The sequence below is a fragment of the Callospermophilus lateralis genome, unplaced genomic scaffold (assembly GCF_048772815.1).
Source record: "Callospermophilus lateralis isolate mCalLat2 unplaced genomic scaffold, mCalLat2.hap1 Scaffold_250, whole genome shotgun sequence".
Lineage (NCBI taxonomy): Eukaryota > Metazoa > Chordata > Mammalia > Rodentia > Sciuridae > Callospermophilus > Callospermophilus lateralis.
In genome coordinates, this window is record NW_027513332.1 from 1,328,291 (window position 1) to 1,355,581 (window position 27,291).

General features: G+C 34.0%; 1 long non-coding RNA gene and 1 pseudogene across 1 annotated transcript; both read left to right on the top strand.

Annotated features, from left to right (window-relative positions):
* The window catches only part of LOC143389169 (axin interactor, dorsalization-associated protein-like), a 162,210-nt pseudogene that overhangs the window by 130,970 nt on the left and 3,949 nt on the right, over window positions 1-27,291 (top strand).
* LOC143389162 (uncharacterized) lies at window positions 4,753-16,986 on the top strand. Its single transcript, XR_013090111.2, has 3 exons — window positions 4,753-4,857; window positions 11,498-11,560; window positions 16,898-16,986. It is a non-coding gene; the product is annotated as an uncharacterized LOC143389162 (long non-coding RNA).

Consider the following 27,291-nt stretch of genomic DNA (forward strand, 5'->3'; position numbering starts at 1 on the left):
GTAAGCAGTTAATAGACTGGAAAACTCACAAATTATATATAGTAGGTTTTAAATATCCAAAGTATTTGTGAAAATGATTCCTCAGCTTCTGGACCTACTGTCTTTCCTTAGGGGGCTCAAAACAATTTGAAGACTCTGAGGGAGAGTAGAGACTTCAGGTACCATGCAATCAGGTCCCTCCATTCTTTTTGACAGTTTCTCAAGGCTACCATCACAAAAATTCTATTGTTCCTTTATTCAGAAACATAAGTTCTAAGCATGTCACCCATAAAATAGATGGCTAAAAATGACATCAGTTCATCAGATCCATAAATGAAAAGTTGTAAATCCCATCTTGGTTTTAGGTGGATCACTCAAGGCCTCATCTTCCTTCCTATACTCTATCATCCAGGATCTGACATAAGGCCCTAATTGAAAAGGCATCTTGTCAGCCCTTGCTCTGTTCATGTCATTGCCTTTGAAAGTGAAATAAGTGCTCATGGAGAGAAGAATCACATTTCTGAGATTGAGTCATTTGGCCCATAGTTGCTGCAGCCTGGCTTCTCTGGGGACCTGGTGCTTTGTCTCCTCAGCAACATGGATCTCTGGGGATTTCTGTTGTGCTGGGATTGACGTGTGAACATTGACAATAACAGTTTAGATAATAACAACAACACACCGTACAGAAACAATTTAATCTTATTCTTGATTTCTGAAAAAGTTTTCTTGAGAACATGTGAGAGTTGTTAGTGCCCTGTTAACCTGTTGCTTTTTTTCCTTGAAATTTTGGTAAGGTGCATGAAGAACCATGAGAGTAGGTTTGTTGTAAAACTCTTGCTCCTTTCTGGGATTGGAAGAATGAGAGCATAATATGGTTAAGTGCAGCATAAAGTGTCATCTAGTGCATCTACTATAAATGATCACGTAAGACTGATTAATGGGAATGCAATGGAGAACTGCTCCTCATCTCACTTGATCCTAGCAATGCATTGCTGACATTGATGTTTCAGTCTAATTCTGGGTGAAGTCCAGGCTTTTCTTTCTAATTCCTATTTCTACATCAGGGTGATGTGTACCTTAGATACACCCAAGGTCTCACCTCTCAACTTTAAACCCATTTCTCACAAGGGAAAGTTAAACAAATTCACACTAGGTGCCAATCACAGATGTGATAAGGCTTAATATGTTATCTCTCTTATAGACACTCTTGTGGAAAGGCATTAGTTGAGAAGTCCAGGCAGCAAAGTCTTCTCTCTTCCACTTACAGTCTATGAGAGTTTAACCCAGCACTACAAATTCTTGAGTCCAGTTTCCCCATGTAAGAATTAGGGAAAATGTTACCAATCTTACAGTTTTTAGAAGAATAATGAAGGGTTGAAATTGACAATACTTTCAGTACAATGTTTAGTTTATAGTAGATGCTGAACTTATGTTGATTTACTCAAAATAGAACAAAACTTCAATCTTGAGAAAATTACTTTAAATTGTAAAATTTCGTATTACTTGTGATGCATTTGAAAGGGCCTCCCCCCCACACTTTTATTCACGTTTTATAGGTAATTGTTAATTTTGAACTCACTTCTCTTTCTTTCTGTAAGGAAAACTGTACAATTGTATTGATCTTTGCTATGGTCTGAAATAAGCCTGTGTAAGTTTTTGGTTGCAAAAGGGGCCAGAACTACAAAAGTCCAAGGAATGTCATGTATGGGAGCTTTTCCCAGTTTCTATAAAGTTCATTTCATATTAAGGACATGATTGTCTCCCAATTCCAGACATTAATATTTAACATGGTGAACAATGAACCTAAAATATTCCTGATTTTTTTTCCTATAACCTTTTGTAGATCTCTAAATGGAAACAGGGTCCTAATCTTATACATTCCAACTGCTGCAATTCAACATTTTGCTTAGAACTAAGTGTGATTCACAACTCTTCCTCACCTTCCTGTAGGTGCCTTGTACCTACAGGATGGGGCTGCACCTGTTTTTTATTTTCTAACTTTCAACACGATCTTGGATACCCCTTTTATTCTTTTGCTTCACAGAGATGCTTCATTAAAGGATCTGAGGAGCACCTTCAAAAATTCGAGATGCTCCACTGTCTTGTGGTGAGCTATCTGTGCTAAGCCGCACACCAGGACCTGGTGCCACCGGGCCTCAAGGTAGAGGTGGAGGTGGCACGCAGCGCAGCGCGCAGGCCAACGCCCTTTCGCATCTTCCTAGTAGGGGACACCGCCCAGGCGCTCCCATTGCTAGGTCTTCTGTTTGCCGCGCTCTAAAGGAGCCCTGAGCGTGACCAAGGCTAAAGGGGAGGGGGGGTGCCAGGAAAAGCTCGAACACTGTCTTCAGTAAACCTCGAGGAGAAGCAGCGGCTCTTCCTGTGGTCCCTCCTGTCCCCAAGCCCCCACCGCGCTGGGGGCGTCGAGCTTTCCCCTTGTTTTTGGTCGCTCCCAGCATTCGCGGGCCCTCAGCGCCCTCTGCGCCCGCGCCTCTCAGTACGATGCGCACCCCCAGTCGTGGCGAGCTAATGGTCTGGCCCATCTGTAGCCACCACCCCCTTGGGCAGCTGTAGCTGTTCCAGCAGCTCCCGGTGAAGCGCAAGAGTCCGGAGCCGTGGCTGCGGGGGGCGGTGGGCGGGCGGGGTATCACCGGACCACCAGCGAAGCTGCCCAGCAAGGGGCAGCCCCCACCGGCCAGTGGCGGAGCTAGGGAGCCACCGAGGAACCGCCTGCAGCGGAGTGGCGAGGACCGGGGCTGGGCTTCTCTCAACCCGGTGAGTACCTTCTGCCGCCATCCTCCCTGAGTCCCTCCTACCGTCCCCTAACCCCCGGAGGTCTCGGTCCCTATCCTGCCCCCACCAGTGACCATCCCCGGACTCTATCTTCTGCCTGAGCCGCGGGACAGAGAGCTGCTGCTGTCAGGCTAATGATTCAGCACCATTCGCGCATAGAGGTTTGGACAGAATGGGGGAGGGGGAAGGGGACGAGGTCAGTTGCCGGTCTCACCTCAGTTTCTAGGCTCGCTATAGAAGACCTGGGCCCCCGGGTAGGGTCGGGTAGGGTGAATAGAGAGGAGCTCTGCTGGCTTGTTCTGTAATTCCGTGCTTTCCCCACAAGCTAATGCAAACCTCCGTGAGTATGGGTGCATTCTGGAAAGTGTGTCAGATTAATGTCTTTTCCCCACATCCAAGTGAAGTATAGGGTCCTTGGAGGTACCTCTCAGTTTCTTTGCTTCTGTCTCCATTGGGTTCATGCCATCATTTATTTTATTTTATTTTATGCCACAGCATTCCTTCCACTAGTGTGAAAGATGTCCTATCAAAGTTGAATCATATTCTGGGTGGGTTTGATTGGTCCTGGCACAGAAGGAAAAGATTTAAGGGAGGTAGGAAGTAATACTGTCATATCATAGGTTCTTATTTTTATATATAATATTTCACTAAATCCTCACAACAACCCAGGAACAAATGTGGAAAGTGAGAATCAGAGATGTTGAATTACATTCTCAAGGTCACAGAATAGGAATTTAAATTCAGGTCTCCCTAAGTCCAAAATCCATTGTCCTTACTGTACTAAACAGTAGTGGGTCCAAAGTACTAAATATTTAATAGCTAGTATTAAAGTGATCAATGAGAATGTTAAAGTGATCAATGAGAATGTTGGTAGGCAATTGACCTTTCTATTGTCAACTAAGAGATATAATTGAATATTTTCTATTTTGAACACTAAATGATAAATTTTGTGTTAGTTCCCTTTAAGAGAAGTCTCAATATTAAATTCTTCACACAGTGCAAAAAGTTGACTTAACTCTTTCTTATAACATTTTATAAGTATAAATCCAGGATAATGAGCCCATAAAGGAGAGGTCACATTTACTATAGATCTATTTGTTTTGTAGTTATGAAAGGGTGATATCAGTCGGCCTTTCTAGAGTTATTTTTCAAGCTTTGTGAAACTTAGACATATATATGAATTTTTTAAAAATTATGTCACAGCATAAAATAGCTATGGAATGTGCTCTTTTGATAGTCATACAATTTTTATTAACTCCTAATTACTCATTAATAACTGTGTTTACACATAACTGATTTTACATTAAGTGAATAAATATCAAATTTAACTTTATTTATTTGTTTTGAACATTTGGAGTAAATAAGACTAAATACAATTGCAGTTTATGTGTACTCTTTCAAAATACTTGATGTTTAAATGGTTTTTTTACAGTGATATTTTAATAGTAATATAGTGATTTTTTTTGAAGTAAATATATTTTGCATTCTTGTAGGTTACTATTCGTGCTTCAGTTGAACCTCTTCAGTCAGGATCTTCACCTACACCTTCCATTAATGCAAGCACTTCTACCCTTCAGCTCTCACCTCCAAGGTCTAAAAATATAACTGCTAAAAATCCCACAAAATCGAATACAAGTAAACCTAATACAACCAAATCCAATGCAAATAAACCTAATGGAAATAAGCCTAATGGAAGTAAATCTAAATACAAATCAAAAATCTCTAATATGCAAAAGAAACAAAGTACATTGGCTAATAGCAATAAAAAAATCAAAGTTAATACTGCATTGAGGAACTTAAGGTGATGTTTTATTCCTAATATACAATACCAATTTAAATTTAAGTATAAAAACATTATACTTAAGTTAATTAGAATAGTAATATGGCTCTTACTGATTACTTTTGTTTTAAAATATATTTATACCATTTTCTTTGTGTCTCCACAAGGTGTTGTCGGGGCATTCACAAGTGCATTGAGTGCTGTTCTGAAATAAAAGATTTTGCAAACCATTTTCCTACATATGTCCACTGTAGCTTTTGCAGATACAATACTAGCTGTAGTAAAGCCTATGTAAATCATATGATGAGGTAAGAAGAGTTAAACCTGTAAATTGACAACTAAAATTATAGTACAGGAAGTTTTTGTTTTGAAGCAAAGTTATCCCTATTAGAAACTAGTTTATCTCCTCAAAGAGCCAAAAGGACCTAGCAGTAAGGAACTTCTAAGATACTATCTGATGTTATTTTCCAACATAGTAACTCAAGTAATTACTGGTCTTAAATTGTAAGAACGGTTAATTAAACTAATAAAATTAGGATAGGTTTGTTGGAAAAATAATTATTCTGTTTTTTATTTTTCCCCTATAGGTATTTAAAAATGGTGATTTTCAAATAAAACTTTAAGTGTTTTAAGCTTAATTAGCATACAAATAAATGTCCTCATTAGGAATATCCTCTTCAAATTAGTCATTTTGAGAGAAGCTGTCGTTTTGTGATGAAATCCAGTGATTACTGCTTCTGCTCATAGAGGAATAGCTGTACCTAAATTTATTGATAGTTGAAACTATTAACCTTTTATTCAACTAGTAGCTGTAGCTTTTTAATTAATAGCTAACATTATTGGGGGATTTTCAGTGATGTTAGAAACTTCATTGAATCTGGTTTTCTTTCTATGGTCCTTCATCTGTCAGGCCATCTATACATACATTTGTTCAGTGAAAAGGAGAGACTATTCTGGTTATGATGCCACCGTTGGAATTCTTTTTCATTAATTCATTTAATTTATGTTGTTTAAGTACCTATCATTACACTATGCTAAGAAACCCCTTCAGAACCCACATTATTTTCATTTATATTTCTTTAATAGGAGAATATTTTATTCTATCAGGGTGGATTTTTATCTTTAAAAATAGTTATTCCATTATAAATGTGATATACTGCTTATTCATAGTGAGTTTGTTCCATTTAAATAAACATTAGAATTAATGTATAACTGAGTTTCTTGGAGATCATGACATAACCTCTGTTTTACTTTCTTATCATTATGAGATACTGCTTTTCCAGAATTCTCCTACCTTTCATGGCAACTTTAGCCCTTCTCTCTCAGTTTTTCTGCCTTGATGATTGGCCTACCTCCTGGTGTTTTGGCTTCTTTAGTGCCAGCACTTCACATCAGCTTTTAAGTTTTGGGTCCTCTTCATTTCTAGTCTCATCCTATATACTCTTCATTCCTTCTGAATTCTTATTACTCCATGATGTTCAGAGTTTTGACTCTTTTTGCCAGTCTAGTAGCATTCATCTAACTTTATAGTCATCGTGGTCCTCTGTTTCGAATCCTGTTCTTTTCTTTGTCTTCTACATTTTTATTCATGCTCACCTAGCATAAAAGCCAGTTTAAGATTTCAGCCTCTTCCCCTTTCTATCTTTATGTATGCTCAATTCTAGAATACAAGAGTTTATTTATTCATTCTGACTTTATAATCTTTAACTTTGATTAAGACCTATCTCTTTATTTTTCTTTTTAAAGACCTCCTTATTTTTACCTACAGTGTTTGTTTAATCCTTTTTCAGTACCCTAAAGATTTTATTTTCATCTTTCAGTTGTTAACCCAACTTATTAATTGCTCAATTGAAGGTCATCTTTTTCATTTTTCCTAAAAGCTAGCTCTTTTCAACTCCAAATATTTTTCTTCATCCAGATATTAATCTCAGAAATTAAGCTTGTCCCATTTCTCCATAGCCAGTTCTATCTTTTATCTCCTTCAATTCATCATAAACTAATTCAGTTAACTTGTATCTTCATCCCTATCTCACTATTGGTCTTCTGCTTATAAACACTTTCAAGGTTTTGTTTCTTTAATTTTAGGATGAGGGAGCTGTGTCCTTCCTGCATATTTTCTTTATTTCTTGTCTTCCTTTTTCCATGAACATTTTTCAAAATGTTTGTTGCCAACTTAATTGTGACTCATTTCTTTACCATTTTGAGTATCATCCCTACCTATCAACTAACACTGACCCTTTAAAGATTATTGTATCATGTACTTATCACCACACTTTTCCTCTTTTTTCATTCTTTACTCCTTAACTTTATTTTTAACGTTGTTGCCACTCACTTTTGAAACGTTTCTCTTTAGTCTCTATTAATAGGTTAATACCATTTTTCTTTTTTTTAGGTAACACCTCTCTTTCATTGCCTGTCTCCAACTGTTTATAGTCCCTTTCTTAGTAATTTTAGCACTTGCACTTTCAGCTTTCAACTTGAAATCTTAGAATTTCAATCTTTTGTTTTTCTAAGATCCAAATCTTTGTTTCTAATTATTTTGTAGATGCTTTTACCCTAGACCCACTGGCATCTCAATAGAACAACAACAACAACAACAACAACAACAAAAGCCAAATATTATTATCTGTCTCAGATTCACATTACTACCATCCCAACTTTTTAAGTTCCATCTCTTTCAGGGCACCACTTTGTGTGAATGTTTAGCTCCAGCTAGAAATAATTTACTGCTCCAAGTTTCTGAAACTCAAGAAGTTCTTTGGATTCACTGTGCATCATGGCTTCCTGAGACTGCCTCCCAACCACTGCAGTATCTGATACTCCTATTGCTCTAAACCAGGCCCCATTATATTTTCCCCTAGTATACTTCTGGGTAGAATGCTAATCTCTTATTCTGTTCAAAACACAAAGCTACCTAAGGATATCTTTTATTTTGCCCTTAATTTCTAAAGGATCAAATTGGAAAGTATTTTGTGTTTCTTAAACTAAGGTTCATCTGGCCTTCCTTCTCCCATTTATCATAGGTTTCCTTCCTGTCCTGAAGAACTTCCAAATCCATTATATCTCCAACCATTTGCAGTTGGCTCAAGACATTCTTCTTACCCTTTTGCAAACCACCCAAACCTGCATTTTATTGTCATCGCATATACTCCTTATTCATTGTTAGCTCCTTTCTCCTTTTTTTTTTGTTTTGTTTTTCCTTCATTGATACTGTCATTTCCTTTGCCTTCTCACTGAGTAGCACACCCTTATTTCTACTTACTGCAGATACTTGATCTAGTTTTGAAGTTTTTATGAAGGGAAGCTTCATTTCTCCAAAAGATGTGTACATTCAGTTGTTACCCTATACCATACCAACTCTGTAGCCTTTCAAGTAGTCTTTTTCTTTCTGGTCTCATACCTGCCCAGTCTTCTATAAAGAGACACTGATCCTCATAAGTTGGCTAATCTTTTCTAAAGTATTTTTCTTCCCATACTTATTTTATATAGTAGTTTTTTTCTTATTCTTTATTAGTCCCCATGACACCCTGTCCTTCCCTCTCAGTTCATCTTTCAAATGTCTGGTCAATTCTTTTGAATTGTGTACCATTCATCTGATCTGCCTTTCATTTTGTTTGTGTATGTAGAATCTCCTTGAGAAGTGGTCTTTGTATTTATCATATCACTTACTACTTTATAAACTATAAATGATAATCATTATTTATAACTAGAAGAGGCCCCAAACGTAATCTCAAAGAAGAGATTAAAAAATCTTGAAGCTGTTGAAACATCTTTAAAGTCAGACTCTTTGAAGGAAACAGATCATTAACTTCATAATTATAAATTATTTTTTTAAAATAGTATTACTGGGGTCAGTTATTTGAATTATTTTACTTTGCTAATAGCTTGTAAGTGGTAATCGAAATCACCTGAGAAAGTAAAAATTAACTACTATATAATCTTACTGTTATTCCTCAAAAAAGATATATGAGACAACTTTTTCTTCTACATGTAAGAGAATTAAGTTAATGGACATTACTAATATCTCTTTTTAATAGTACTTATATCACCCAGATTCATTTTCACAAATACTGATTATTACATACTAGGAAGGTACAGTTTGTGTTTTAGTCAAAAGACCTGACAAGAACAATTAGAGAAGGAAAAGTTTATTTTGGGGCTCATAGTTTTAGAGGTCTCCGTCTGTAGATGGTTGACTCCATGGGCCTGGGCCTGAGATGAGGCAGAATATCATGGTGGAAGCAAATGGTGGAGGAAAGCAACTGGGAACATGGCATCAGGAAGGAGAGGCAGAGCACTCTCATGATCACAAAATATATATCCAAAGACGAGCCTCCAGTCACACCCTACCTGCCTACAGTTACCACCCAGTTAATCCCTATCTGGGATCAATGCACTGATTATGTCAAGGCTCTCATAACCTAATTGAGTCATCTCTAAACTTTCTTGCATTACTCACACATGAGCTTTGGGAGGCATATGAAACCATACAGTTTTCTAGAAAGTGTGATAGGCAGGTAGTATTGGGGGGTCAAGTCCTTGCTGTTAATTTTTGCTAATTAGTAGGAGAAATATGTTTACCTAGGTTAATGTGATAAGCAGATGACTATGAGAGCACAGAGAAGGTAAGAATAAATTCTTTAAATAAGAAGTAGAGAAGACTTTCTATAAATGACATTTCTCTTAGGCTTTGAAGAAAGATGTTAAATGTTTCCAAGTAAAACGAAAGCTGTTGTAATGATTTGTTCCTGTACACAGAGTTCTGTGTCACTGTTGATTTTTTTCTTGCAATAATTTACGAATATATATTCATTCCACATTTATTTATTAGCATTTATTCTGTGTCAAACCATCTTCTTCTCTTTCACTCATCCATGAATTCTAGGGCAGGTGACTTACCACTCTAGTTATTATATCATCATTCTACAGTTTAGTGTCTTAAATAGTAGGTATACCATCAATATTGTTGGATGTTAAGGAAGTCATTCCTTTTGTGTTTCTCAGAAAGTTAAGTTGTTTCTTGCATGGAATCAAGATTATTAAGGAAAATATGGTCAAAGAGGGATTTTGTCCTCAATTTCCTTGAGGTATAATTTATACCTAATAAAATTTACCTATTTGTGAAGAACAATTCAATGAGCTTTTGGTAATTATAGTCATGCAGTTGGGTAGCAGGTTTTTTAGACCTACGTCTTAACACTGTATTTTTACTGTATTGAATAAAAGTCTTAGCCTTTTCTGTTTTCTTAGGTGTGTTTCTGTATTTCTATCAACTTTGTGGAAATAGGGAAGAAAGGTAGCTTTTTCCTCCTTTTTATTTGTGAGTTGTGATTCATTTTTCCATTCTTACATTACAAAAAATTGCAGTTGTAGAAGTTATGTAGTAAATACAGATGAGTCAAAGAGGCAGTATAAATGCTTTTTTTTCCCAAAGATAGGGAACTCTAAATCATAACAGGATTCAGACAACTAAAAATTTAATTAGGAACATTTGTAGATATTTGGTTCAAGTTATAGATAGATGTGGAAGCCATCAAAAAGACCCTAAAATATAATTTTTCTCTCTCCTTATCAAAGAATAAATAAAAACAGTATACTTATTTGAAGAGAAAAAACTTTAAAATGTCATTAAAAAAATAACTTATTTTGAACTGAACCTGGTGGTACATACTTGTAATCCCAGTGACTTAGGAGGTTGAGGCTAGAGGATTCCAAGTTGGAGGCCAGCTCATCAATTTACGAGAGACCTAGTCTAAAAATAAAAAGGGCTGGAGGTATATTTCACTGGTAGAGCATGCTGGGGTTCAATCCCCAGTAAACCTGCCTCCCAGCCTTGGACTCATTCCTCTAAGGAAACAATGATTTATATAATTTTTTGCACACAATTTCAGGGCTTCCCAACCCCCTGATCTCTCTAAAAACTGTATTTTTGTGATAATATCTTAAATTCATAAATCTCCAAATAATAGTTACCCTAGCTTGAAGAAATGATATTTGAAATCTTCTGAGGCTGTTTTCTAGGGATTATATTTAGCCAGAACATTTCTGTTCCTTTACATACAGGCATCACTGATGTGAGTAGCCATTTATCTAGTTTGTTGGCTACTGCTTTTCAAACTTTAACTTATGTAAGAACCACTGAAAAACTTGTTAAGGCAGTTTCCTGGATCCCACTGCCAGAGATTAATTCAGTAGGTTTGTGAAGAGCCTAAGATTTTGCATTTCTAAATAAACTCTCAGGTGATGGTGATACGGTTTTCTGTGACTTTCAGATATAGTGTGCTAAACTACTTCTGGTTTTCTAGTACAGAAAGCTTTCCTTATTGGCTACAATGTTTGGTTAATGGTTTTTTGTTCTGTGATTAGAGGAAGCATTAAGTTATGAGTTCTGCTTTTTTTCTTAAACCTCTACTAACAATTACAAAGAACTGTCTAGATGTTTGAATTTACAGATGGTAAACAGCAATATTTAGCTAAAATAGTGTATACTTTCTAGATCAGTTGAATTCTGTTCCCCTCCCTCTATACCAGCATGCTAAGATTATTAAAAAGTTATTTTCAAAAAGTTGATTTCTAATAATAATTCAGATTGTAGCAAAATTAATTTGTTAATAAAAATTTAGAATTGTTTTAAATGTATAATAAATGAAAAATTTAGTTTGTTTTTTAACTCTTTGAGCATTTCCTTTTTACATAATGGTGAGGTATTGATCATCTAAGTATATGCTTAGGGAAAAAAGTATGTGTCATTAGGAATTAAAAGCAAAATGGAATATCAGATCAAATGTTAAATTAAACAGAGTTAATGGTTCAGTATTTATTCTGTAGTCTTTTAAAAACTAGAAACTTAAGTACAGACTTGAAATATGTTTATAAATTAATATAATTATTATTATGAAATAATAGAATTCTATACTAAAATTATTAAAATGTCTTCTGTCTCTCCAGCTTTCACAGTAGTCGTCCAAGTAAAAGGTTTTGTATATTTAAGGAGCATTCTGAAGATCTCAGGTAACTAGTTGATTTTTTTAAATTCTTTCTACTAAACAATGGTTATAATTTACATTCTTTCTTGCATAACAAATTTATTGAAATATAATTCACATGCTGTACAATATGCATTTAACAATAAAATTAATAGGTTATGGTATTGTGCTATATTATACTATACAGTATAGTATAGCATCCAAACCTATAATAGGTTATAGTATTATACTGTACTGCTGCTGTACAGCAATGACCACAGTTAATTTTAGTACATATTGGTCATTCCAAACAGAAACCCTTTCCCCATTCATTAGTGGTTATCCCCATTTCTTTTCAATTCTCCCCATTACTAAGAAATCATGAATCTACTTTGTGCCTATGTAGATTAGTTCATTCTAGATATTTTCTACAAATGGAATGATAGACTGTGTATGTAGTCTTTTCCAACTGCCTATAAAGGTTTATGTATATTGTAGCATGCATGTATGAATGCTTCATTTTTCAAAGTGCTGAATGATATTCCATATTATGAATATGTCATAGTTTTGCCATTCATTCAGTTCATTTTCACTTTAGGTTGTTATAATGCTACATTGTGAACATTTACATATTAGTTTTTATAAGGACATGTCTTTTTATTTTTCTTTAGTATATACTTAACATTAAATTTGCTGGATTTTATAGTACATTGATCCTTTTGAGGAACTGCTAAATTGCTTTTCAAAGTAGCCTCATTATTTACATTCCCACCAGCAGTGTATGAGGGTTCTAGTTTCTTCACAATCTTTTGTAACATTCGGTATTATATCCTTTTTTTTATAGTCATCCTAGTTGCTAGGAAGTGCTGTATCATTGTGGTTTGCACTTTTAAATTAAACTGTCTGGGAGTGCCAGTTTGGAAATCTGAGTGATTCCTAATGGATATTATATTGTTCCTTATAAGACCTGAGATATGCCATTAATCTCTTGGTAAATTTATTTCATTGGTGACAAATGGTGTCAAGATGAAATTCTCATGCATTTGCATTGTAAAATGAAAGGAAAAATCAGGCCCACCAACAATATTTGAATATCAAAAAGTTACTTAAGATACCTATTAAAGTGACGCTGTTAATTTTTGAAGCACATATATGAAACCACTGAAATTCTTGAAATCAGTAGTCTTCATAATTCTTTTTTGTTTGTTTCTTTTTCAAATAGAAGTATACATCTTAGCTTCTGTAAAGAAACTATGGATGAATGTTGATAATTAGCATTGGTTATACCACACACTGAATTCAAAATCCATTGAGCACCATTTTTAAAAATTCTGATTTCCTTTGTTTCTTTTTCTTTGTTTATTTTCTGCTTATGTTGCTATTCTCCTTGAAATAACAATATCTTTGTTCCACCAAACTAATTTATTGATAAGTATAGCCAAAGACTTGTTTGATGCTTTGGGTTCATGGAAAAGGAGGAAGAGGGAATGGCATTATGTCTTAGGATCTTTGTGTTTATTATCTCCTATGCATAGTTTACTCTTTCCCAGATATTATATGGTTATTCCTTTATCTCCACTCTGACAGTGATCCTTTCCTTAATTACTGCATTTGAAATTGTATCCACTCCCCCCATGCTTCACTCTAGCACTTTTACCTCCTTTTAATATTTTTTTTCATAGTGCATTTGCAATACTGTATATTTTACTTTTTGTTTGTCTGTGGTCTGTGTTCTCTTACTACATTCTATGTGGCTTGTGGTTATTTTTGTTGTTGTTGTTCATTTGTTTTTGTTTTTTTAAGCCTAGCATATAGTAGGCATTCAGTAAATATTTGTTGAATAAATTAATGTATATGGAAAAATATGTATTTGGACAAAAGGTCCCATTTATGATGCTGAGCCAGTAGCTCACAGGAAGATAAAAAATAATGGTTCAATATTAAAACTTTTAGTCTCATTAGAGTGTTTATTGTATTCAGAGAAATTGATTGTTACTTGAGGTACTGCCTTAATAAAGACTTTTATAAGAATGAATAGGATTTATTGCATTTTAAAAATCAGATTTTAATTTGATTTTTACCTCATTGTTGTCTAGCTCAGTTGTTTGTTAGTTTTTTAAACAAATTATCTGATTTTTTAAAGGTCTGGAGTGTTTTTCTCTCAACTACCATTATGTCTCACATTGGAATTGGTCAATTTCTGTGAGTGGAACTTAGCATATTTATAAAATTCCATATCCCCCAATCTTTGTAATTACTTATTGAAATGGAATACTTTTTATTGTGTATATTATGTGTATTATGTATTTATCATGTATGTATTGTAGCAGGTTCTGTGTAGATGATAGGGATAAAGCAATCTTGGAACTAGCCTTCAGGGAATGTTGTTCATTAGGTGGGAAATAAAGTATGAACAGAAGTAACTATGGATTTTAATAAGCGCAATAAGTTATTTCAGAGAAGTGAGAGATTACTTGGAATGATCTGGATAGGAATTAGGTTTACTTTGTTTTTAAGGATGAGTGTGTTTTTTTTTAACTGGCAGAAGAAGCAGAGGGATCTTCTAGTTGGAGAAAATAGCACAAAAGTGCAGAAATGAAAAAGAGAAGGCATACAGAATGTATGGCTAGTAGTAAATGGATGGAACATGATGTTTGTGTGATAGTAATGGATTAAAGTCTGTAGCAACGATTTTGAGCTTACAAACATATTGGAATGCATTGAAAATTAAACTTAGGAAATTTGGACTTAATTCAGAGGGCACTGGAGAACCATTAGTGTTTTGTGTAGATTCAAGTGATACTGAAGGAAAGTTGAATTCAGGGACATACAAGGTGAGTTGTAGGTGCATAAATCATTTAGATTAGGGATCTGAATTAAGGTGGTGAGGTGGTATTACATTGTGTTTATGATGTAATATGGGCTCTGGAATCAAAGTGCATAATTTTACACCTGATTTTGACCTTTACCAGCTCTATGTCCTTGGTAGGTTACTAAGCTAACTCTGTACTGTATAAAAGGGTAATAATTATAACACTTAACTCTTCAGGTTGTTGTAAGATTTAGATGAGATGATATGTTTAAAAGCAGCCTGGCACAGATAAGTACTCAATAAGTTGTTAATATTATAAAATGCTTGACATATTAAATGTTTTAAGAAAGGAGAAAGTCATAGGTAACTATGGTTTGAGCTTTAGTGTCAAGTGAAATGGGACCATAAGAAAGTCAGGAGGAGATGATTTGGGGAGAAAGCAGATGATTTTAGATTTGATGTGCCAGTGAATTCTCTCAGTGCACACATATATCATGCTATTAGAATAGAACTTAAGGATGAGAAATCAGTCTGAAATATCCTGTTTGTTTGTATTCATATACTGGTGTAACATATATATTATGTAATGAACATCAAATATATGAATGTTGAATGTATATACTTTGTATTAAACTGATAATAACAGTGATCAGTTAAATGATCAATTTTTTTCACCTAAACAAAATTTAGGTGAAACTTTGATTTATTAGAGAGATTCCAAAGACTCTTATATACCCTTAAGTAGAGGAGCAACAGGCAGAGCAAATAAGGAAAACAAAAAGTCATCAAGAACTTACTTTAGTTCTCTCTGCTTTGATCTGCTAAGGCAGCACAATGCTGTCTTATTTTCTCTGGACTTGGGTTTCTTTCTGCTTTCTCTGTACAGACCATCTGTTCTCTACTAATGACCCAACTATAATATTCCCAGACTCACATATTTTCCCAGATCAAGAAATTTGATTAAAAATTCCAATTACAAATCCCTGTTTAAAAACAGATTGAGTTAGTCATGCCATCCCTTTTTAAATTATCTATATCCAGTGGAATAGGCAGTAGCCTGTTCTTTACCAGTAAAACTCTTTTTAGTATCTATGAGGGCAGTTTGTTCATAGAAAAAATTGTAGTTAGTTATTTAAGCTAAGTATTTTACATTTTAACTTTCTTTAAGCTTTTAAGTCTCCATACTCCATTTAGAATTTTAGAAATACTCCATTTAGAATTTGAGTACTTTTTAGTAATCACTTTCTAGAGGAACTTTAATTTAATGTAAGATAAAGTTCATTTAAATTGAACAGACTGAATTTTTTTCAACAGTGACATTTAAGTTCAAATTACTTTAAACAATTTAGTGTCATTTATCCATTAAATATACTTGATTTTCTTTTAAACGGCACTTCAAATGCTTGACCCAACTAGCTCCCAATTGCTTAACATTTTAATAAATCTAATAAGTTCAATTATATAGTGACTTTCTAAGTTCTCTGAACCATCTCAATATTTTTACAGTCTTAATAATATTTAAGATACTTTTCAACTAAAAGTCACGAGATCAAACACATTTTAAATATGAATCTTAAGGCCATTGACACATAACTTTAACATGCCAATTATGTTTAAATACTTCAGATAGCAAATGTTATTCAGTTTAATTCAGTGAGTATAAGAACTATTCTAGACTCAGAAAAAGTTTTTCATGATTTTTGGAGTTGTTTCCTAACTTCCTTTGAAAGTCCTTAATCATTTCATGTGTTATTTAAGAATCAAGAACATACTGGAGTTCTCCCTGCTTTGACCTGCTAAGGCAGCATGATGCTGTCTTTATTTTCTCTGGACTTGAGTTTCTTTCTCCTTTCTCTGTACAGCACTCACAAGTTTTGTTAAAGAGAATGAGTAGTATAGGCCCCATCAGGTAGGCAATAGCATTCACAGTGCTGGGATGATGAGGATTCCAAATTTGTGGACTCCAACATTTTTATTAACTACGTCAGTTAATTCCATGTTAAATAATAACCACCCTTGGAAGATCATGCTAAAACCTTGGCATGTAGTGGCAGGTATCATACTATACTTCTAAATACATTATAATTTTCTTCTAATTTTGTCCTCAACTAAATAAAACACTAGATTATAAATTTCATTCAAGTACTGACTGTTTTTTTTGTTGTTGTTCATAATAACAGTGATACAGTTGTATAGACAACCTCAGTAAATATATATTGAGTGAATGAATGCTATTCTCACTTTGCAGATGGGCAGAGGAACAAATAGAATGTGACTTGCCTATATTATTGCAAATTGTTAATGGAACCTAGACTGATTGTAGGTCTTTTGACTGGTACAAAAGATAAATATTTATAAAACATAAATACTCTATGTAAATAAGTAGTAGCAAAATTTGGACATAGCTGTACCATTTTATAGAGAATCATTTCAGTTACATCAAATTTATATAACAAATAACAAGTTACATTTATTACACAAAAAGATAATTTGTGGAAAAATAATCATTGAACTTGTATATAGATTTAACAACAGATAAAAACTTTTCTTTTATGCTATTTTTTTAAATAGGGGCATTACTCTAGTGTGCCTTAATTGTGATTTCCTAACTGATGTTTCTGGCTTAGATAATATGGCTGCACACTTAAGTCAACATGAAACCCATACTTACCAAGTTGTAGTAGAGAAAGGTACGTATATATAACTGTGCACTTGTGGATTTTGTTATTTATTCCATTATTTTTGGTCAACCACAATATGGACTCTTTACTAAATTGTTACTCTCATCATAGTTCATATGCTGTTGTAAATATAAAACTTTTCTTCTAATTTCAGTTTCTGTCTGTATCCCAAATTCTGAACATCTTTCTAAGTAAGTTTAATTTTTTTCAGTGCATTTTACTTTGATGGATTTTAGCACTTACTGCATTTTTAAGTGTATCATTAATAGCAATGAGAAATATTTTTTAAATGTTTTTTAAACCTGCTTGTTGAAATAGGTTTCTGCTCTGTGGAGCTCGTGACCTGGTGCAAGACAAGTTGGAATTTCCTAAGTTCAAAGTTCTGAGATATTTTCTTACACAAAGCCAGTCAAGCAGCCAAGTTTATGACACTAGCTTTCATTATTCAGCTCTGTTCAGCTTGTAAATGGGTTCAGATTCCTGTTCTACTTTATCTTTGTGTCAAGTTGACATATCTTAACATACATTTTTTTTCTCCAGTTGGTTTTCTCTAAAAATAACTTATTGCTATGGTCTTTTCTTACTTTGCTTAAAATAATTTGTGTTTCTCTCTACTGCACTTGCCTTCAGAGTAATACATTCCAAGTGATATGGTTGTTTGTCTTCTGTTTTGTCTGCTTCTTAATTTCATGTCTTAAGTTTTTGGACCAGATGATTGTCCTTTTTCTCATTTGTTGTCTATCATTGTGCTATCTTTTTTATCAGGTGCAGAATCAGCCCAGAGATTTCAAAAAATATCCAGGGTACACCTGGACAGTGTCCCCCTTCGATGGACACAACTGATGACTGTTCTCTCTTTCCAAGGAATGTGAATTATTTGACTGTGGGACCTGCTCTAGGTTGTGGCCTCAAGAAATCATATCTTGGGGAAACTCCCTTCCTGCATGACTGGCCTCTTATAAGGCTGATGTTGATTTGGCCAGAGATGGCCTCGGGGCCCACCAAATTGAGCATACTTCCCACTGGCAGCTTTGGTTCGCCATCTTAATAAGCTCATGGGCCAATTATAACTAAGATAAACCTATCAAATCAATGGTTCATCATACAAATTAAAGTTTACTCATTTTGGCTGCTACCCATAAATCTTCCTGTATCCTGAATGCAATCCAAGAAATATAAAAAAATCTAGTTGTTAGGAAATCATGACTATTTTTCATGTCTTGGAACAATAAGTCTCTATAATTATGATTCAAAATCATAGTTATTTTTACTGTTATTTAAAATTATCACCTAGTATTAACTCTAACATTTTCTCAACAATACCTATTCTCAGATTTTTTTATTTTTAAAAAATTTAGTTTAATTTTAATAGCTTGATTTTATGTTCTCTAAATTTAGTGATATCTACTTTATGACATCTATTTTTCTATTCTTTTCTTTAAAACTTATTCAGTGTTTATGTTTTTAAGAACACCAGGAGATTTCTTAAGAATTCTCTTCAGATTTCACTTAGCTACCTGTTGATAGCTTTATAGTATGGCTGTTCTCAGACAGTTATGATATCTTCTGTCTTGTTTCAGGATAATTATTTATATTACCTCAATAATTTTGGCTTTGAAGGTGTTAAAAATTGGTAAAGCTTGCAGATCTTAAAAACAAGTTTTAAAGTAACATATTTGTATATCTAATCTGTAATTTAATAAAAATTTTTTTTGTTTAAATGTCTCATTCTTTGCTAGTAAACAATTTCTTATAAAAACTATTTTATCCTATTGCTTTAATTGTTATATGGAAGCATTGTTATGTGGCATGCAAACCTAAGAGCTAGTGCATCTTGCATTTTTTCCTCTAGCATAATTACATTTCATTATACTATACTAATTTCTTGAATTTTAAAGACTAGCAAAGTGCCTTTTATGCCTTAATTGCCATAAGGATCATCAGACTCTGAAATTATAACTCAGGTGTGGTTTCTTTTATTCTAAAATCAGAGATAAAGCCAGTTTAGATGACTGCTTATTTTGTAATGTTTACCTTATGAGTATTAATCAAAAAAATTAAATCCTGTTAGCTTTAATTATCTGGACAAATTTATAAGGTAAATGAAGGATATTCCAAAATGTCCAAAGGTGGCTTGTTTCTTAGTATTGGACTTAGTAATATATTATTCTTTATTTCCTTATCTAGCTCCCTGAAGTTCATCTTCCTTCTTTCTACCCAATTTTTAAAAATTTTGCCCAGAAACAACAGTTTATTTTCATTTTTAACATTAGTTCTTTATATGTTATAGAATAGAAAATCTGCTTTTCCTTGATTGTAATTAAAAAATATGATATAGCAATATATGAGCACTATTTTATAATTTTTCTGAGACTTAATTTTTTGTAGTATCAAGTTCATTTCCTTGAAGTATAAACTATATTATCACCTGTAACTTCATTTTTAAAAAATTGGTTTGACTAAAGCAGGACAAAGCTTGCTAATTATTGTAGGTAATTAGTTGAATTTGTGTGACACTAATAGGTTTTAGCTTAAGCCTGATCTTTCTTTACCATCAAGTTATTCTAAATAGTTGATTTGCCTCATCAGCTATTGCCATGTCACATGTTTATGCTTTTTGGTTACTGTTCAATAGGTCTAATTTTTAGATTGAGTCTATTGTCATTCTTAGAAAATGACTCTTAAGCTATAGAAACTTGGATTCTTGCCTTATTGTCACATTTTGGCAAAACATCTTGCCTATATTTTAGATGATGGTCAATACTTTGAAGAAGAATGAAGTAGGGAAGAGAAATACAGGAATATGGGGTAGAAATTAGGAGACCACCATTTTAAATCTGGTATCAGGGAAAACTTCGCGGACACATGACATTTTGAGTAGAGGCTTTTACCTATTTTTAAATTGAATTATCTCTTACCTATTGAGTTGTAGGTGTTCTTTATGTACTACAGATAAAAGTTCTTTATTTTTACAATATTTTCTCCCAATCTGTTGCCTAATTTTTGAAAACAGGATTATTTTAATTTAGTCTCCTTTATTCTGATTATTAGTATTTATTTATTTATTTTAAAATATTTATTCTTAAGTTTTAGATGAACACAATATCTTTATTTTACATTTATGGGGTGCTGAGGATCGAACCCAGTGCCTTGTGCATGCTAGGCGAGCACTCTACCACTGAGCCACAGCCCCAGCCCTGATTATTAGTATTTAACCAGGAGTTGAAAGCTATACTTTTTTTTCCTGACAAGAATCCTGCTTAGGGGCTGGGGCTGGAGCTTGGGCTTATTGGTAGAGTGCTTGCCTAGCACGTGCAAGGCACTGGGTTCCATCCTCAGTACCACATAAAATAAATACATAAAATAAAAGGTATTGGTTCCAACTAAAACTAAAAAAATAACAAAACAAAAACTATTTAAAGAAATAAAAAGAATCCTGCTTAGGTTGATAGCCACTCCTAGCAAATTATATGTAGAAATATTCAAATAAAGAAACTATTACACTATAACTTCCCTGAACTCAGGGATGTATACTTGACATTGCTAAGGGTGTATAGACCATGAATTCCTGTAAGAGTCCACATAGGTCAGCAAGAGTTAAAAAAAAGAAAGCAAATACAGAAAAAGGACAATGGGCCATATTTATTTGTACCTTCTCCTGCATAAGAATTCATAAAAATGTGAGACTATGAGTCAGTGAATGACATTTTAGGAAAATATATTGTGTGGTTTTCACCTTTGGAAGCAAGTAAGTAAATGGATGAAAATTTGACTGAGTAACATGGTGGAGCTATCTTAGCAAATGTTAAGATTTTTTGTAAGAATTTCTTGCTTAATGATAAAGGATGCAGACTTTTCATAAAGAGGATAGAGGCCATTGAGAATACTACTTGATCTTTAAGGATATGATTGCATAGAATAGAACTCCTATCTAATTCTTGTTTTTTGGAACTGTGATGAACTTCTTCTTTAATTGCCTTTTCTACCTAGCACTTGCTGTGATTCCTACTCCCAGACCTCCCAGAATAGCAATCTTATTTTCAAAATATTTTGCTAGCTTTTTTTTTACATATACCATAAAACTCACTATTTTAACGTGTACAGTGAAGTGGTCTTTAATGTATTCACAATGTGTTATAACCGTCAATATTGTAATTCCTAAAAATTTCTCCCACTCCAAGAAGAAACTTCATACCTTGTATCAGTCATTCTAAATTTTTCCATATCCAGGAAACCACTCATCTGCTTTCTTTCTCTATGAATTTACCTTTCCTGGACATTTCATGTAAATGGAATCATATAACATGACCATTTACATCTGACTTCTTTTTATATAGCATAATCTTTTTGAAGTTTATTCATAACTGTAGCTAGCATATTATGTGAGTTTCATTCCTCTTTATTACTGAATAATAGTCTACTGAATATATGTACCACGTTTTGTTGATGGACATTTTGGTTTTATGACTTTTTGATTATTACAAATAATGCTGCTGTAAACATTTGTGTACATGTGCTTTGTGTGAACATTTATTTTTAGTTCTTTTGGATATATCCATTCAGGAGTTTGATGGAGCATACACTTCCTCTGTATTTAACTATATTAAACTTTTCCACAATGGCTGGCACCAATTTACATTCCCATCAGCAATGTATGGGGGTTCCAGTTTTTTCCGTACTCTCCCTACGCCTATTATATTCTTCATCTCTTTAAATTATATCCATCTGCATGGGTGCTAAGTAATTATTTTATGATTCTGATATGCATTTCCCTGATGTCTAATGATGCATAATATCTTTTCATGTGTTTATTGGCCATTTTTATAACTTGTTTAGAAATATGTCTAATCAAATACTGTGTCTAAAATTGGTCTCTTTTTTTTTCCTCTCTTTCTTCATAAGAGTAAGTCTTTGCCTTTTGCTGTCTCAGAAATAGCTTTGGATCTTCACAATTGAGCTTGGACTAGCATCATAAATTCATCCTGGAAAACTCACTCAAGGCCTACCTGCCATTTTTAGATATGATGATAACTGGGCAAGCAGTATTTTCTGTTTTTGATTGGTGGACGGCTTTTCTTTATTTTCCATTTAAAAATGTTTCAAAAGCATATTTTGATGGAGTTATTGTCATGACTGTAATTTGGATTTGAGCAAATCTCATTGGGAAATGAATTATGATAGAATGATAACGTATCTATGGTTGATATATTATTGGTGCTCACTGGAAGTGTTAAAGTAGAATCTGGACAACTAATAATTGGTTGTTTATAGAAGAAATTAGTGCATAGTAAAGAAAGTTGAATTATGTGCTTTTTGAGATTCTTTGCAGCTCTAAGATTCTGAAATTTGTCCCAGTGAAATGGTATAAAAAGTATCGTATTTCATCATTATTTTGTACAAACTTTTTTTTTTGTAAAAAGTTTGATTCTCAGGGTAATGTAGATTTGCCTTGAAAATGTGGAATTACTTCAATAACATAACAAAGTATTATGCACTTTATTGTTTTTAAGAGATTTAATTTGTTTTACTTTATTGAAGTTGAGATAGTTTGCTTTCAGTTCTAAAAAAAAGTTTTCTTCTTACAGATTAGCAAGACATCTACAAAAAGAGGCCCAAGCTCAACACAACAATTCTGAATTCACAGAAGAGCAAAAGCTACCATCAAATAATATCTAGATATATTCAATTCCAAATGAAATTGCTCTTGAGTCCATTAAGCAGAAAAATAAACAAAAAACTGTTATATTTAAGTAAAAAAAATCAGATTGATTATGCTTTGCCTAACATTAAGTGAACATTTGTACAGATATATAACTTATCACTTAATGAATTACTTTAGTTAACTATTTAGGCCTTATTTAACTCTAATGGAAGTCATCCACACTTTTAGTTGAAAAGCGTGGGTAACCCAAAGACTGGAGTTTGTTCCGAGTCACTTGGAAAAACAGAAGGATTGGGAATAAGTGCATTCCACCTCAATGCTTAACTCTGAATTTTCATAACTCTTTATGTATCACCTCTCGAAGCAAAACAGAAAACACACACAAAACCCCCCAAACCAAAAAACAAATGGAAAAAAAATTAGCTCAAGTCAAGAAGTTGGCATACAGATCTGTCAGCTAAATAAATATATAAGATTGCAAAATGTTTCAGTACTGTTCTTTCTTCCTTGAATTAAAATTTTTGTATATCAAGTTGATTCCCTGATAGAGATTATGTAAAAGGGGATACTTTAAAGTAACTTCATTCTAAAAGAAGAGAAGAAATGGGAGGAAACAACTCCCATTTTCTCCTGGCTCAGAGTAACTAGTTTTAAGTCAATTTTTAATCCTGTAGATAGTGAAAAATATGTGTTAGTCTTCTCCTCATCTCTTAAGAAAAGGCAGTGTGAAAATCCTGGTGACCTAATTCACTCTTATTAATACTTTTCTTTTTTTGCACAAGGGGAAATGGGAGTAATTTTTTGCATAACTTTTTAATTAAACCTAAGCAAGTTTTTAGTCCATAGGCCTGTGTTTATTAATTCTTAGTTACAGGAGTTTGGGGAGAAAAAGCCCCCAGAGGGTTAGCTGTATTTCTTGCCCAAATATATTTGTATTTTTAAAATATTTAAAATCTACTTCAAAAAAATTATGTTACTGCAATTTAAAAGGCTGTTTTTCTTTTTTCCTTAATAAGTGCTAATATCCACAATAGATTTAAGAGACTTAGGATCTTAGTCCTGGAAAATAATTATCACAAAGGAAATAGCTGATATGCTTAAGGAAAGGAACAAAGACTGTACACTATACCACTTCTATAAAATTTGTGAAGTCTGTCTAGGAGTTGTTTATGAAATGATCAGCCGGCATCATTGAATTAAGACTTAAAATATCTAAATCTTGATGAATAGAATCTTAGATATCCAGGTACATAAATTAATAGTTAATGAAGTATGTTATAAATATGAAGACAAAATAAAAAAATGTAAAAAAGTTTTAATGATCCCATATTTTAGTCACCTGTTTGCCTTCAGTTAGTTAGATTTCTCCAGCATTTGTTGCTCAGGCATAGAACCTGTGAGCCACATGGCCTGAGATTAAAGTCTTTTGACCTCCTAAAACATTCTAAAATTACAAAACAAACAGGTTAATATCAAAAAATGAACCTTGTTAAGTGATGAGTAAAAAAATAACTTATTCTTGATTTTTTTTAGTATTCTGAGACTAGAGTTGGTGTTGATAATGCTATTGATTCTTTAATTTATCGCTGATAAATAATAATAATTGGCCTGCTGAGAACTTCTAACTGAAGGAGATTGGAATCCCGAAAGCAACCTAGGCAGCAAAGCCTCTGCCCTCCTCCTGCCCTCCTGTCCTTCACCCTTCTCTCCCAAAGCCTTCTCTCATAAAACCTAGAAAGCTCTCTCTCTCTCTCTCTCTCTCTCTCTCTCTCTCTCTCTCTCTCTCCCTCTCTCTCTCTCTCTCTCCTCTACCCTCCCTGCTATTCCCTTCCTGTCCCCTTACCCTCCCTTACCCCCTCCCTTAAAAACCCTCATTTCAGACAGGACCTGCCTTAGGTCCAGAAGGAAAGAAGGCTATACAGAGAGGCCAAGAAGAATCCTACCAGACAGGGCTTGCTAGGATCCTGGCAGCCTTTTACCATTAGCTCACACCCCCTTTCCAGTCATTTCTACATGGCCATCCATTCTTCATGGAACATAAACATAAAAACAGGAGTTTTCCCTGGATCTGTAGGTCTTTATTTCTGAAGGCTTTTAGGTCAAATAAAGTTCTATTAAATAAATGTTATGATAGCAATTTATATAGATAGACTCTTTCTGAAACTCATCTGAATTTTTATTGCAGTTCCTGGACCTTTTATACAGCTATAGAATTAAGATACTGTATTAGTGATAAGAGGATAAACAGTTCGGTAAGACAGAAAACTCAGAAAGTGATTGCCACATGATTTATGATTGAGGTGGGACTGCAGATCAGTGGTGGAAAATGTCAGTCTTTTTAATAAGTAGTGCTGAGACAATTGAGTATTTATGTGAAATTGAATGAAATTAAAGCTCCTACTATACACCATAGACAATAATTCTGTGTGACATATAGAATTAAGTGTGTGGGGCTGGGAATGTGGCTCAAGCATTAGCATGCTCGCCTGGCATGCGTGTGGCCCGGGTTCGATCCTCAGCGCCACATACAAAGATGTTGTGTCCGCCAAATACTAAAAAATAAATATTAAAACTCTCTCTCTCTCTCCCAATCTCTCACTCTCTCTCACTCTTTCTTAAAAAAAAAGAATTAAGTGTGAATGGCAAAACAATAAAATGCTTTCAAGATAATACCTTTATGATTTTGGAGTGGGGTAAGTTTTCTTAAATATAACATAAAAAACACTGATTGTAAAGGAAGATATTAAGAAATTTGATATTACTAGCAGTAAGTATTTATCATAATCAGAAGACACCATGGCAGACAAAAGTCATTCTTAATATTCAAAACTAATACTTGGTGTTAGAAATTAGCAACGGTTGCTATCTTTTGGAAGAGTGCATTGGATAGGGTGTGGGGAAGGACACTCTCAGGAGGCTGATCGTATCTTTCCTAGATCTGATGCTAGTTATACAGGTGTATTCACTTTGTGAAAGTTCAGCAAACTGTGCTAACAATTTGTACATTTTAAAATGTATATGCTCTACTTCAACAAAAAGTCTTTATAAAAGAAAACTAAGAAGCTATTTGTAAAACATTTGTCCAGCAAAATAATAGAGACCTCCTACAGCTCAATAAGATAGACATCTCAATAAAAAATCGAGCAAAATATTTGAACACACTTCAGAAAGAGGAAATCATTTATTTGATTTATTTGAAAAGGTGCTCAACCTTATTAATCTTCAGAGGAATGCAAATTAAAATGATTGATCTCTTTATACCAAAATTGGCTAACATGAAGAATCTGAGAAAACAGTACCTAATGAGGAAGTGGAGCAATGAGAACACTACTGCACTTGGGCTAGGAATAAAAATTGGCACAACCACCTTGGGAAATGGATTGTCATTACATAGTAGGTATGAAGGTTGCTGCAGTCTCTGGCTGGGCACAAAATCACGAGCCACCACACAGCTTGTAGATTCAAACAGCAATTCTTTATTTCCGAACTCACACCGGCCGTCTACAAACACGTTCTGGGGGAATCCAGGTTCTCTGCCCAAATCCACCACTCCACTGGGCTTCGGTCTCCCAAATATACTGTCTGACCCTAAGAACTCAAGAGGAACTCAGGCAGCAGGATATGCCTTATTCTAAAGGGGGAACACTCTAATCTCCTATTATGCTAAACCGGGGACACCCTAAACACGGATCCACCCTGGTCCTTGAGCAAGGTCACCTTTCAGGACTCCTTCCACTAGACAGCATGGGAGTAGCTGGCAAGGAAATTGTCATACCTACTTGGCTGATGGCTCCCAGCAGAGGTAACATGCCAGGTGACTTAGTGATTCCTCTGTTTCAGAAATGGGTGCTTATGGGCACCAGAAGATGTTCAGAAGATTATTTATAATAGCCTTGTTAACTATATCCAAACACTTGGAGTAAAACAAATATCTATCAACACAAGAATTTGTACATAAACTGTAGCATATTTATACAGCCATGTACTACATAATAGAATGAACTTTTCTGCAGAAAAATTCATATATGATATACATACATGTGAATATGTATGTATATAAATATCAATGTATACATATTCACATTTTTCATAAAATTTCAGAGGTGTTTCTTAGCTCTCTGAAGTTCATCCCAGATGTCCAGGTACAAGCCCCTCTTCTAAAAGTACCCTCATTTGTCAATCAAAGAAGATGCATAAAAAAGGTATTATGTATATATTTAATGATATCAGCCTGAGCCCATTTAGGTTTGTTAATGCAACAGTGGAATGCAGCCTCCAGGCCTTCCCATTCTTGCATTTGTCTGTATTGTCTTCATATTTGTTTAAATTAGAAAGTAATACATTTTTAACAGCATTGTTGAGGTATAATTTGTATATCATAACATTTCCCTTCTGTAAGAATAAAATTCATTGATTTTTGACACCTCTATAGAGTTTTGCATCTGTCACCACTATACAAGTTTAGAACATTCCCATCACCTCCCAAAATTTCCTCAAGCCACATTTGCCATCAATCAAATGTGTATTTTCAAATATAGTGTGTTGATTGCTTCATGTATTTCAAATAACTCATCATTAAAAATAGCATAACACATTGATGAATAGAAACTTGAAAAACATCA